The sequence below is a fragment of the Gigantopelta aegis genome, chromosome 11 (genome assembly GCF_016097555.1).
Source record: "Gigantopelta aegis isolate Gae_Host chromosome 11, Gae_host_genome, whole genome shotgun sequence".
NCBI lineage: Eukaryota > Metazoa > Mollusca > Gastropoda > Neomphalida > Peltospiridae > Gigantopelta > Gigantopelta aegis.
Window position 1 is genome coordinate 18,327,237 of NC_054709.1, and position 15,448 is coordinate 18,342,684.

Consider the following 15,448-nt stretch of genomic DNA (forward strand, 5'->3'; position numbering starts at 1 on the left):
AAACCTGTCTTCATAACTAAAATCTCTAAATTACCCTTTTCTTCCACTAATTACTGTAGTGAATGAATAAGGCTAATAAAAGTCATTACAAAATGACACATAATGCACTGCAGATGGACATTATTAAGAAAGTAAAAGAAAATGTGTTTTTTATACACGCCGGGTCCATTAGTGGTAATTCCTACACACGCACAATTCTTTACAAAACTATAAGACTGTTAATTGTAGAATTGGTGGAGATAAATTTCGCTCATCTTGTGGTAATTACAGAGTTTTATCAGCTATGTTTCTAGACTCTGATAATCGGCACCATTCCCCACCATTCCCCAAAAACGTTGTTGTTTTTTATTCCCTATTTTGGAGTACAAAATTCCCAATCTCAATGTAAATTTATATATAATTCCTATTTTTATTATTATATAAAGATATATTTTGAAAATGATGCATAACACTTGACAGACACTCCTACCCTCACTTAAATAGATATCGTACCATATATATTAATTTGAATAAATGCATGTACAACTACATTTATAGTATTACACTTTTAAATTATAAATTACATGTAGCTTAATGAGATGTTTTTAAAATGAAACTGAAAATCCCCCCCCCCCCCAAAAGTTCTTAGTTTAATGAGATGTTTTTGAAATGAAACTGAAAATCCCCCCCCCCCCAAAAGTTCTTAGCTTAATGAGATGTTTTTAAAATGAAACTGAAAATCCCCCCCCCCCAAAAGTTCTTAGTTTAATGAGATGTTTTTGAAATGAAACTGAAAATTCCCAATTCTGTTTACTTAGCTAAATTAACTGTTTTTGAAATGAAACTGAAAATCCCCCACCCCCCCAAAAAAAGTTCTTAGTTTAATGAACTGTTTTTGAAATGAAACTGAAAATTCGCAATTCTGTTTACTTAGCTAAATGAACTGTTTTTGAAATGAAACTGAAAATTCGCAATTCTGTTTACTTAGCTAAATGAACTGTTTTTGAAATGAAACTGAAAATTCCCAATTTTTGGGTAAAACAATGCTGAAATTCCAAACGTCAAAGCTACGAGTGTCATCAAATTTAACAAAATGAAACTCTGTATCAGTATCAGTCTGATAAATGGGGGGGGGGGGAGGGGGGTTGCTTGATCAGGTCATTTGGATATCGTGATGGACAGTTCGGTGGAAATGACAATAATTAAGTGATAAATGGAAATGGACACAAGCATCAGCTTCTGCGTTATAGATTTGTAGCCAATTCGAGGAATATAATGGGTTATGTCTCCCAAACTCAATGTATTAAGGAATAATTGCACACAATGTAATTTGTGGTGCTGTGAAATTGCGGGATAATTATATTGTTAGTTGGTCTGTTGATACAGAAGCTTTATTGTGTTTGTTCCATGTTTTGTCAGAGTGCCCCAGTTGTCCCTTTTGTTTGAAGGATGTCTCTTTTCTTTCTTTCTGTAAAAGGGTGTTTTGAAAAAAAATTGATAATATTATTACCTTGAAGAGACTTGTTGGCAAAAGAAAAAATGGTTTTAAAAGGATTGTTTTGTTATATATTTTAGATTCATTGAGATATGAACAACCCACACCCATAACAAAAAAGCAACAAAAAACCTAGAAAACAAAAAAACCTAGAAAACAAAAACTACCTAGAAAACAAAAAATTTAGAAAACAAAAAACCTAGAAAATTAAAAACCTAGAAGACAAAAAACATTGAAAACAAAAGCAAGGAAAATAAAAACAAGAAAAATAAAATAGAAATAAAAATAGACACATGAACAAACTGTCATCCTAAAAGAAATAAGTGAACTGATGACACCTATGTTTATAAATGTGACATACACACAAGTACTTATTATAATAATACAAACAAGTTCATGTTTCAATTTATTTATTTTTTCTTGACCTCTTTTCATGGGTGTTGGACTATATAAATTTAAATGACATAACCATCACTGCAATTAAAACCTATCTCTCTGTACAAGCCAGAGTCAGAGGCATGTCTTGACAAGGGCCATGGTATGTGCTATCCTGTCTGATGGAAAGTGAATATTCAAGACTCTTTTTGGACATTGGGGTGGGATGTAGCCCAGTGGTAAAGCACTCGCTCGATGTGTGGTCAGTGTGGGATCGATCCCCATCGGTGGTCCCATAGGGCTATTTCTCATTCCAGCCAGTGCACCACGACTAATATATCAACGGCCGTGGTACGTGCTACCCTGTCTGTGGGATGGTGCATATAAAAGATCCCTTGCTGCTTATTGAAAAAAGTAGCCCACGAAGTGGCGACAGTGGGTTTCCTCTCTCAATATCTGTGTGGTCCTTAACCATATTCCTGACGCCATATAACCGTAAATAAAATATGTTCAGTGTGTCGTTAAATAAAACATAAAAAATCAATGTATAAGAGTCACAAATTGAGTATAAAATTACGTCTCTACGCTACGTGATTTTATATAATTTGTGACTGTTATACATCAATCAATTCACAAAAAATTACAAACAATTCCTATATATTAAACTTTATCACATGTAGAGAAGTCAATTGTGACATTTTTATACACATGTTTGATCAAAAAGAAAAAACAACACAAGCTTTTTTTAATTGATTTGTCCACCAATTATCATAGTCCATTTTGATTAATTAGAGATTTAAAATAGCGCAAGTGGCTAATATTTTGTGCACTTGGCTAACATTTTGTGCACTTGGCTAACATTTTGTGCACTTGGCTAACATTTTGTGCACTTGGCTAACATTTTGTGCACTTGGCTAACATTTTGTGCACTTTATCAAGCAGGAGGTGGGACATACATGTAGCTCAGTAGTAAAGTGCTCACTTGATGCGCGGTCGGTTTGGGATCGATCCCTGTTGGTGGGCCCATTGGGCTATTTCCCATTCCAGCCAATGTACCACAACTGGTATATCAGAGGCCATGGTATGTGCTGTCCTGTCTGTGGGATGGTGCATATAAAAGATGTCTCGCTACTAATGGAAACATTTAGCGGGTTTTCTCTCTAAGACTATATGTAAAATTTACCAAATGTTTGACATCCAATAGCCGATGATTAATAAATCAATGTGCTCTAGTGACGTCTTTAAATAAAACAATTTATTTTCATATATTTTAAACTTTATCACATGTACAGAAGTCATGCAGTTTTTACGTTTTTACATGCATGTTTGAGTGGAAAAAAGAATATGAAAACAGTAGCTCTTGAATTGATTTGTCCCCCGATCATCATTAGTCCGTATTGATTGATTACAACGGCATGGAAATTAGTGCAAGTGGCTGACTTTTTGTGCACTTTATCAGGCCGAGAATAATGACCTTTTTTCAAAGTCCATTAACAAAGTCAATAATATATATTTGTACTATGGTCAGTCTGAAGAGAGTGTGTGCACGCATCGAGTATCGCCAAACAATTTATGCATCTACACCACAATGTGTGACACTCCGAGAATAATAACTCTTTGCTGCAGCAATTCTATACCTCCATTGTTTGGTCGGCCATTCAGCTCGAATGCTTGCCTCAGATGTTACGATGTTCAGTTTTTCAATTGTACACCATTCGTATGCAGTGGTGTTGCAGCACGGGGTATAAAACTCTCGCCACCGCTGTTGGTACTGCGTTGACCCGAATAATGCGTATAATGCCGCTGAATGGTAGTTAAATTTATCAAGTCGTTAATTCCCTCCAAAGGAGTGATAAAGGAGTCGGGAATGACTCTGACAATGGGGATGTTGGACGGCAGCGGGAGTCCGTCAAGTGGAAAATATTGCCATTCTGTTTAGAATTTTTGTCACACTTCGCGTTAGATTGTCGCAACACGTTCTTTCATGAGTGATTAATTACCTTCTTATTGTTTGCAAAGAGCCAGGGTTTTTTGGGGGATTTTTTTTTATAGCTCAGGTTGTTATTTGTTTTTTGACATTTATATATTTGATTATGCATCTTCTAGCATAATATTAATAGAAATTGTAAATGAAAAATATATTTAAGTGAACTTTTTATACACCCTGAAATTACATTAGTCTTAGATTTAAGTTAATTGATTTTTTTCTGAGTAGTACGTTACAGGTTCTATATACATCTATCATAAAATATTAGTAATTTTAAAATTTAGTGAAATTCAAGTAAGTGACAAATTAGCGACATAAGACTTTAATGAAATCAGCATATCGAGCAGTGAACAAAATGAGCTTGAGTTGTAGGGATAAGCTGAAATAATGTAAATAAATTTTGACAGTATGCAGCTTACAGACATCTTAAATTTAGTGGAAAATTGCATTAACTAGCTATTGGGTTTTTTCTATATTTCTGGTTTAATCAATAGTATGTAACCAATACCGGCCTCGGTAGTGTCGTGGTTAAGTCATTAGACATAAGGCTGGTAGGTACAGGGTTCACAGCCCGGTACCAGCTCCCACCCAGAGTGAGTTTTAATGACTCAGTGGGTAGGTGTAAGACCACTACACCCTCTTCTCTCTCACTAACCACTAACAACTAACCCACTGTCCTGGACAGACAGCCCAGATAGTTCAAGTGTGTGCCCAGGACAGCATGCTTGAACCTTAATTGGATATAAGCATGTAAATAAGTTGAAATGAAAATGAATGTAACCATTGATGTGTTTGGTTAATTACCGACAAAACAGCTGTACAAAATATTTGTGTACAGAATGTCTCTTTAAGTTTAGCATTATGAAATATTAGCATTTTGTATGGCCTCGCTAAACTCGCAGAAATTTTATTCTTACTAAATTCACTAAAATTTTATGCTTGCTAACATTTACTAAAATATCAAAGGCCATGTCTGTGGGATGATGCGCATAAAAGATCTCTTGCTACTAATGGAAAACTGTGGTAGGTTTCTTCTCCAAGACTTACATGTCAGAATGACCAAATGTTTGACATCCAATAGACAACGATTAATAAATTAATTAATGTGCTCAGTGGTGTCATTAAACAAAACTAAACTTTAACTGTTTTAAGACTGGTCTATCAAAGGCCGTGGTATGTACTATCCTGTCTGTGGGATGGTGCATATAAAAGATCCCTTGCTGCTAATCGAAAAGAGTAGTCCATGAAGTGGCGACAGCGGATTTCCTCTCTCAATATCTGTGTGGTCCTTAACCATTTTGTCTGATGCTATATAACCGTAAATAAAATGTGTTGAGTGCGTCGTTAAATAAAACATTCCTTTCTTTCTTTTTATAATTAAAAATAAAAGGCATGGCCACATGTACTGCCCTATATGAACAATAAAATGTTTTAAAAGTTGAAATCTGACTTGGTCATAATGCTACTTGGTACAACTAACCAAAACTGCATTCTGTAACTGCGTCTGCCAAGACAGATTCTCATTATAAATGGTAAATAATTAAGCTATTTGAAATTGAAAAATGAAGAAGCAATTTCCTGCCATGCAGGGATTAAATAAATTAGACTTGAGAATATAATTAATGTCAGTTTTTCTGTAAGCATGACGACTCTGTCGATTGATTTTTCTACCTGGATCTTGCCACTCCAGGTGTTGCCTTCACTTTGGTCCAAGTCGCTAGCATATTGATCAACCTTTGAAGTGGTCTCACTGCACGCTTACATTTGTCTTCAGCAGTCCAATGATTTTTCTCTCAGCTGACTCCTGTTATTATACACACATGCTGGTACAGGCCTGTCTAAGGGTGTGGGACTTTGGTTCTAGCCATCACAATAGGCTATCATTTCTTGATCTTTGACCGGAGGAGGTGTACGAAGATAAAAACCTAGTGTTGTTCGAGTGGTCTTCACAGTAAATGCACCTATAGGATTTGTTTTTAACACCAGTTTTCTCTTTTTGCGTGTTTTTGCAGGTGGATATTTGAAAAACGTCACAACTTTGCTTTGTGTTAGAGGAACAAGATTAAATTTTGGTGAGTATGTTTTGTTTTTAAATTTTAATTTAAAGAAATGTTTATTAATTGTATAATGATGAAAATTTTTATTAAAAAATGTATCTCCTTTAAAATATATTGTTACCGAAGGAGAGGAAAAAAAAGATGATGATTTCAACAGTAATCGGCTAAAGCTTATTTTGTTTAATGACACCACTAGAGCACATTGATTATAAATATACTCTTAAAAAAAAGTAGGGGAACCTGAAATGTTAATGTTAATATCAACTATTAGACCGAACATACGTTTTGACCATAGACATCCTAGTAAAGAACGTTCAGGTCTGTTTATCAACACACCGAAACACATTCGATAGTTTGCACGTGCATCACACAGTTGCCCCGTATACGTGCGAGGGGTGTCATTCTCGATTTTGACAATTTCCAGGAAGGTCGATTAATCGCAATGGAACATTATTTCTGTCAATTGTTTTCATTCTGTTGATCATACAGTTTTTATTGTTTTGTTTTTAGTCATTTTTATTGTTTGAATTTGTGATTTACTGATAAAAAACCCCGTCAGCTTTCAAATTTCACTTCTGACCCCAATCGTCCTTCAAGATCTTTGGTGGTCATAAAACCTACTGTAATACTGAACTACCGGTTGTAATGTTTGCCCAAATAATTCACTATTATCATATAAACATTCCCTACAGCTAATAGTAATATACCTTACAATTTTGGCAATTGTAAATTCTTATTAGAGTTCCCCTACTTTTTTTGAAGAGTATATGATTAATAATCAGTTATTGGATATCAAACTTGTTTGACAAAAAGAGGAAGGATATAGCTCAGTGGGTAGGGTTCTCACCTGGGGTGCATGAGTCATGGGATCAAACCTCATCAGTGGACCCAATCCCCATAGCTGGACCTATTGGGCTATTTCTTATTCCAACCAGTGCTCCACAACTGGTGTAACAAAGGTCGTGGTATGTACTATCCTGTCTGTGGGATGGTGTATATAAAAGATCCTTTGCTGCTAATTGAAAAGAGTAGTCCATGAAGTGGCGACAGCGGGTTTCCTCTCTCAATATCTGTGTGGTCCTTAACCATATGTCTGACGCTCTATAAGCGTAAATAAAATGTGTTGAGTGTGTCGTTAAATAAAACATTTTCTTCCTTCAGTGGATTCAAGACTGGTTATCAAAGGCTGTGGTATGTGTTATCCTATCTGTTGGAAAGTGCATATAAAATATTTCTTGTTACTAATGACAAAATTTAGGAGGTTTCTTCTAAGACTATGTTAGAATTATCAAATGTTTAACATCCAAGAGCTGAAGGTTAAGTTAATCATTGAGAACTAGTGGTGGTGTTAAACAAAACAACCCCCCCCCCCGACCCCCCCACCCCCCCCAAAAAAAAAATGAGAACAATTTTGGGGTTGAGCTAAAATGTGGGTATTGTGGAAAAAATGAATTTTTTTTCTCCAATCTTTAAGTATTAAAAACCGGCCTCGGTGGCGTCGTGGCAGGCCATCGGTCTACAGGCTGGTAGGTACTGGGTTCGGATCCCAGTCGAGGCATGGGATTTTTAATCCAGATACCGACTCCAAACCCTGAGTGAGTGCTCCGCAAGGCTCAATGGGTAGGTGTAAACCACTTGCACCGACCAGTGATCTATAACTGGTTCAACAAAGGCCATGGTTTGTGCTATCCTGCCTGTGGGAAGCACAAATAAAAGATCCCTTGCTGCCTGTCGTAAAAGAGTAGCCTATGTGGCGACAGCGGGTTTCCTCTAAAAAAAATCTGTGTGGTCCTTAACCATATGTCTGACGCCATATAACTGTAAATAAAATGTGTTGAGTGCGTCGTTAAATAAAATACTTCTTTCTTTCTTTCTTGAGTATTAAAACTTTCAACAGATTTGTTATCCACCAAGAATTTTTTTGTTTGTATACACAGTTCATGAAGACAATACATCAATATATACTCTGTGTTGTGCGTGTGTGTGCATGTGTGCGTGCGTGCATGTGGGCAGGTGTGCAGGTGGATGAGCACGTGTGCACGCATACATATATGCACACAGGTGTATGTATGTTTGTGATTATATTTAACACCTGATAGTTTATTTTTTCTAGATTATTTTTTAATTATTGATTTGTGTTATCTAGATCAGTCAGTTGTATATGTATTATTTTTAAGTGATTAGTGACCTAGTACATGTATGTTGATAAGCCCATTTGTTTTTAAAAGCAATAAACTGCAGTCTGATGAAAGTTTGTGTAAATTTATTTATTTAAATGTGTGTGTGTCTGTGCACCTGTGAGTGTGTGTGTGTGTGTGTGTGTGAGTGAGTGAGTGAGTGAGTGAGTGAGTGAGTGAGTGAGTGAGTGAGTGAGTGAGTGAGTGAGTGAGTGGGAGGGAGGGAGGGAGGGAGGGAGGGAGGGAGGGAGGGAGGAGGGAGGGAGGGAGGGAGGGAGGGAGGGAGAGAGAGAGAGAGAGAGAGAGAGAGAGAGAGAGAGAGAGAGAGAGAGAGAGAGAGAGAGAGAGAGAGAGAGAGAGAGAGAGAGAGAGAGAGAGAGAGAGAGAGAGGAGAGAGAGAGAGGAGGGAGGGAGGGAGGGAGGGAGGGAGGAGAGAGGGGGAGGGAGGGAGAGAGGAGGGAGGAGAGAGAGAGGGAGTGAGTGAGAGAGAGAGAGGGAGAAGTGGAGAGAGAGGGAGAAGGAGAGAGAGAGGGAGAAGAGAGAGAGGGAGAAGAGAGAGAGGGAGAAGGAGAGAGAGGTAGGGAGAAGTGGTGAGTGAGTGAGAGAGAGAGGGAGAAGTGGAGAGAGAGGGAGAAGGAGAGAGAGGGAGAAGGAGAGAGAGAGGGAGAAGGAGAGAGAGGCAGAGAAAAAGAAAGGGAGAGAGAAAATATTTAAAACAAGATAAAATTATTGAGAATTATGACTACAAAACAGAAAATAAAAACAATAACATAACCTGTGGAGAAATGTATAGCCCACTATTTCATCATCCCAGCTACCTAATATCTGTTCCCAGGACAGACTGCCTGGACAGTGACTGAATATTAAAAACAGAAAGAAAAAAAAATCCAATGAAAATTAAATGAATAATGTTTCTGTGCTGTCAGCTGATGTTCGCACCAGTTTTGCAACACTTGATGAACCTGCTTTTTAATTACAATTACATCCCGATGACCAGTCATAGCGCTGGTTGTAAATTACATTACGTCAAGTTGGCGGGTGTAATGAAGCTGTGACGGTGACGCTGATATATCTCACAGTTTACCGCTTTGCCGCATTTAAACATCTGAAATTCATCAGCTGTTGCCCATGATGGAAGGGCCACACTGCAAGGCCCTGAACGCCCATATGCAAAGTGTGTAATAGCTTGTGGCATTTCAAAGCAATTTCTGTTAGAATCTTCTCCAGTACGGCAGTGATTTCGCACCTTCGAATCCACTACCTGTCGTCTGTGGTACGTCAGTTTTCCGGTTGCCTTCCATCCAGTACTAAGAGATTGTCTTCTGTGGTTTATATCAGCTTTTGCACTTGCAGTGAGAATGTAAAAGGAAATATGTATAGGCATATTGCTTGTGGCATTTCCGAGAACATCAGTGAAGTTTGGTGTTAAAATCTTTTCCACTATGCCAACAGATTTCACACTTTTCCATCCCACTTATCTGTCCAGTAGCTATCAGCATTGATTTGTCAGTTTTCTAGTTGTAGTGAGATTGAGAAATGGGTGTATACCTTTTGGCATTTCCAAGCAAATCATTGAATTTTGATATTAAAATTTACTCCAGTATGGCAATAATCTTCACACTACTTCGTCCAATTAACCATCTTCGGTGGTTTGTCAGTTTTCCAGTTGTAGTAAGATTGAGAAATTGGTGTATAGCTTTTGGCATTTCTGAGCAAATCAGTAAATTTTGGTGTTAAAATCTTCTCCATTATGGAGGTTTCACTGTTCCATCCAATAGGTGTCATCTGTAATTTGTCAGGTTTCTAGTTTTAGTGAGATTGAGAAATGGGTGCTGAGCTTTTGGCATTTTTAAGAGGATCAGTATATTTTAGTGTTAAAATTTACTTGACTATGGCAACAGGTTTCACACTTTTCTGTCCAGTAGTTGTCTCAAGTGCTTTGTCTGTTTTACAGTTGTATAGTAAGATCGAGAAATGGGTGTATAGCTCCAATCAAAGAAGGAAGGAAATGTTTTACTTAACAACACACTCAACACATTTTACTTACGGTTATATGACGTCAGACATATGGGTAAGGACTACACAGATATATAGAGGAAACCCGCTGTCACCACTTCATGGGCTACTCTTTTCAATTAGCAGCAAGGGATCTTTATATACACTATCCCACAGACAGGATAGTACACACCACAGCCTTTGTTACGCCAGTTGTGGAGCACTGGCTGGAACGAGAAATAGCCCAATGTAAAACAGAGACCCCTGCCACCCCCCCCCCCCATCCCTCCAACTAGATATGGCCTTGGATCTATGGTGGTGGTGGGGGGGAGGGGATGGGGGTCAATCTTATTTATCTCAGATCCCTGGGTGTTGTTTTCACCGTCGGTAACCAGATCCTTATGTTCTTTCTCAACCTGGTTACTAGTTTACAATGTTAGTCTCACTGCCTTGACCACTTACCGGCTGGCATCCTGGAGTATTAACCACTTATCTCCTGGCAAACTGGAAGCATTAACGACTTACCACCTGACATGCGCCAGCATTAACCACTTGTCTTTTCTTGGCAGCCACATGCCGGCTCGTAATTACACGTGCTTTTGTTATTCTCACGTTATTATCGAGTAGATTGAATCATTTATTTTCCGAAATGCATGTCGACACCAAGAATGTGACCAATGTCTTCACATGTTCACCTTTGTAGTAAACATTGTTATTGTACCATATGGCTGGTATTTCAAAAGGACATAGTATGTGCTGTCCTGTCTGTAGGATAGTGCATCATATATAAAAAGATATTTTGCTGCTTGTAAGGAAGAGTAGATGACGTAAGACTGTATTTATTTATTTATTTATTTATTTATTTATTCATTTACAGGAATTTATTTATTTATTTATTTATTTATTTATTTACAGGAATTTATTTAGATGTATTTCTTTCTCTTTTTAATGCAATGCTCAGTACCATTAGTATGGTATTGGAAGGTGTCAAAAAGTTGGCGGGGGAGGGGCACACACACACACAAACACACACACAACACACACACACAAAGATCAACCATCACTGCTGCAACTGGATCAAGAAAAGTTGGGGGCACATGCTCCCTTGCCGACCCCACCCTGCTTCCTACGCCAGTGTTGAAAGTAATTTTATGTAGTATATATACACATACATGTGTGTGGCTGCAGACTAAATAAGTACATTTATAGCTTATATACTAATTAGGACAATACATGTACTATTTAGTTACATTAAGTTGTACTCAAAGTAAAGATTATTTTTGAACATATTAGATATGGTATTTACTGATCAGTGTAAATTTAATTTAATAACATCAAAACACAGATCTTTTATGGGAGTTTCGCAATGGAAACAGTGCATTTCAGTTGAATCCTACCAGGATGTAACATGCAATTAGCTTTTTAGATAATACTATCTACTGGTATGTACAGTCTCTGTTGTGTCTGCATGAAGAACTCTTTAAAATGTCATTCTTTCCACAGCTGCAAACCCTTTTAAAGCAGTTTACTTCTTCAGCACACTGATTTTATTCCCATCTCTCAGTGTGCTTACTTATGTTTATTTGTGTTAATCAACTTGTAATGTTCTGCCTTTGATCTTTGGATTGTGTGGGTTCCTCCTTGAAATTTCATATACATCTGTTTCCTTCTACTTGAGATTTTGTGTTTCTATAAAGTCTGGTCTGAAAACTATCTTCTTGACTTTACTTCTGTTTTCCTCTCTTCATGGATTACACCGTGGCCTTGTTGCATTACAACGCATCTTTGTAAAGCTGGCTATATAGGTTACATATGTATATGTGGCTACATTAAATGGAAAACTTCCAAGTCCACTCATAATTGTCCAATAAATTTTGAGAGCTGGCTTCCTTACTGTGATTACCTATCCTTGTTAGAGGGTACAAAATGTGGTCTGAATATTTAAATTTAAAAAAAAATAATAAAAAAAAAAATTGCAGGGCTCGAAATGATGGCCTGCAGAAAGCAAAGAGCAGTCAATGTTTTAGACCGAGCAATTTACTTTTAAGTTCCAATGAAAAGATTCGATCCTACAACCCAGACACCTCAGGTGAGTGCTCTGATGACTGAGCTAAATTCTGTCCAGATATGTATTAAAAGTCAGTTTTGTTTAACGACACAACTAGAGCACATTGATTAATTAATCATCATCTATGGGATGTCGAACATTTGGTAATTCTGACATATAGTCATCTGAGGAAACCTGCTACATTTTTCTGAATGCAGAAAGGGATCTTTTATAAGCACTTTCCCACAGACGGGAAAGCACATACCACGGCCTTTGACCAGTTGTGGTGCATTGGTTTAAACAAGAAAAAAAACAATCAGTTGAATGGATCCACCAAGGTGGTTCGATCCTGTAATGCAAGCATCTTAAGTGAGCACTCAAACAACTGAGCTAAATCCCGCCAAGATATTTATTATGACATATATCGTCCTCTGAGGAGATTCGATCCTATACAACCCATGCACCTCAGGCAAGAGCTCTATGGACTGAATTCCAACCAGATATTTTATTATGACACATATGGTCCGCTGAAGATGTTTGATCCCAGTACCCCATGCACATCAGGCTATGGCTCTATGGACTGAACTAAATTCCACCCACATATTTTATTTTGACATGTATATTTATGGTCCTGAAGAGCTTTGATCCTAAAACCCCATGCACCTTAGTCTAGAGCTCTATGGTCTGAATTCCACACAGATATTTTATTATGACATATACATGTATGGTCCTCTGAAGAGGTTTGATCCTAGAACTTCATGCACCTTAAGCTAGAGCTCTATGGTCTGAATTCCACCCAGATATTTTATTATGACATATGTGGTCCACTGAAGACATTTGGTCCTAGTGAGAGCTCTGTGGACTGAATTACACCCAGATATTTTATTATGACACATATATGACTGATCTCTTTAACAAGATTCTCCCAGAAGTGTGAAGCTGTCACCCAGTACAACAGTATTTCAGCTTTAACAAGTCTGTAATCTGTACTTGTCATGTAGTCTGTCGGCACACCACTATTACACGCATTTCTTATCCAAACAGGATAAATCACTCTCCATTCCTGAAGAGCAGGCAAGGGAGATAAGGAAGAATTGTCTGCTTACTTGTTCAACTAGATACATGCATATATACCAAAAACGTGACATGTCATTATAATACCGGAGGAAATATGCAAATTTTGATTAATTAAATGTACATGTACAATGTATGTCTTTAGCTTCAGCTAGCACTTATATTTGCTTTTGTTTGTAAATATATTGCCTAGTCTGTTGCTATTATTAGGGAATCCAAAATTTGCAAACTGTCATTAATTAAAAGTACATTGTCTCTAGCTGTAGTTAGCAAGTTACTTCTGTTTATGAATATCGGTTGGTCTGGGATCGATCCACTGAGGGCTATTTCTTACTTCATCCAGTGCATCATGACTGGTTTATCAAAGGCTGTGGTATGTGCTATCCTGTCTATGGGATGGTGTATATAAAAGATACCTTGCTACTAATGGAATAATGTAGTGGGTTTCCTCTCTAAAATCACTGTATACATGTATGTTAGAACTACCAAATGTTTGATATCCAAAAGCCAATGATTAGTAAATCAATGTGCTCTAGTGGTGTCGTGAAACAAAAACAAACTTTATGTGTAGATGGAAACCGGTATTGGGATGTGAATCCAGTATCTGCCAGCTGTGGACCAGTAACTTAACCAATAAGCCACTAAGGTTGAATAAATTAATTAGCAGGAAAAAGAAAGCAAAAATAACTACCATGGGAAGGAGAAAATGTGATATATATCAACATTCATTGTTATTGACAGAGAAAATATTTACTGATATTCAATAGCAGTCAATAAGTTTTATTTAAATGTATATATACACGGTTGACATGACCCATAGACTGTGAAAACATAGATAATTATGGCTGATCCTTGAAGAAAAGGAAAAACAAAATAACCACTATGGGATAAGGAAAAAGTAAATATCAACATTCATTATTACTGAGTGAGAAACAATTAACTGATATTCGATATTAAAGTTTCATTTAAATGTGTATATATACATGGACTGTGAAAACAGATAATTATGGCTGATCCTTGAGGAAAAAGAAAAGCAAAATAATCACCATGGGAAAGGGAAACATTTAATGTGGTATGTATCAACATTCATTATTATTGAGCGAGAAACAATTGACTGATATTCAGTATTAAAGTTTTATTTAAATCTCCACACTGTTGACACCACCCGTGGACTGTGAACTCATAGATAATTGAGGCTGATCCCTGATAACAGTCTTGCTTGAAGAGATAATTAATTCTGATCCCCATTTTGCCCTGTTGATAATATTATTTAAATATGATAACCAGCTGATAATGCTGTGTGGCAAGACCTCAGTCTGATTAATGCTGTAAACCTTCCATTTTGTACACACCTTGTTGGGATAATACTGAAATTTGTGATGTTACATAGTGGAGAATATATGAGAAAGTGTGGTTATTTGAAAACAATAATTAATGAGCCCCATAAGAGCGAGTTATTATTTTTTTTTTTATGAATTTAATACACATTTTGGAGAGCATTTCTTCAACTCAGTGCATTATTCATTGAATATTTATTTATTTTACATTTTTTAATGACACTATTGGTTTAAAATGGCAAAGAATATTTACCAAACAAATAACTCAAAACGTCAGGATCCTTTTGGCCCTTTAGCTTGAATGATTCAGCCAGTAAATTTTTAGCAGTGGATGGCTGGCTGGCAAGCAAAATGTATGTAGTAATAGTATTGATACACGAACTAAACAAGTCATCTATGATTTTCAGTTTAGTATTTGACCATTTCTGGGGGCCACGTAGCCCAATGGTAAAGCACTCACTTGATGCATGGTTGATTTGGGCCCATTGGGCTATTTCTCGCTCCAGCCAGTGCACCATGACTGGTATATCAAAGGCTGTGGTATGTGCTATCCTGTCTGTGGGATGGTGTATATAAAAGATCCCTTGCTACTAATCAAAAAGAGTAGTCCATGAAGTGACGACAGCGGGTTTCCTCCCTCATTATCTGTGTGGTCCTTAACCATATGTCTGATGCCATATAACTATAAATAACATGTGTTGAGTGCGTTGTTAAATAAAACAGTTCCTTCCTTCCATTTCCAATTAATAGCAGATGATTAATAAATCAGTGTGCTCAATTCTTAAGTATATAAAATGTTCAAACATTTGATAGTTTACAGTCTTACTAAAGGTTTCACTTACAACTTGTGCAAGCTGGGCTATCTGGCAATCTGACACCAGACACAACACATTTGAAGCTTAGAGCATGTGATTGCTTGATGCTA

General features: G+C 37.0%; 1 protein-coding gene across 1 annotated transcript in view; it reads left to right on the forward strand.

Annotated features, from left to right (window-relative positions):
- LOC121385067 (poly(rC)-binding protein 2-like) overlaps window positions 1-15,448 on the forward strand; it is a 333,206-nt gene that overhangs the window by 201,526 nt on the left and 116,232 nt on the right. The window contains exon 4 of the mRNA XM_041515603.1: window positions 5,849-5,908. The gene's annotated coding sequence lies outside the window, so the exon portion shown is untranslated. The remainder of the gene's footprint in view (window positions 1-5,848; window positions 5,909-15,448) is intronic.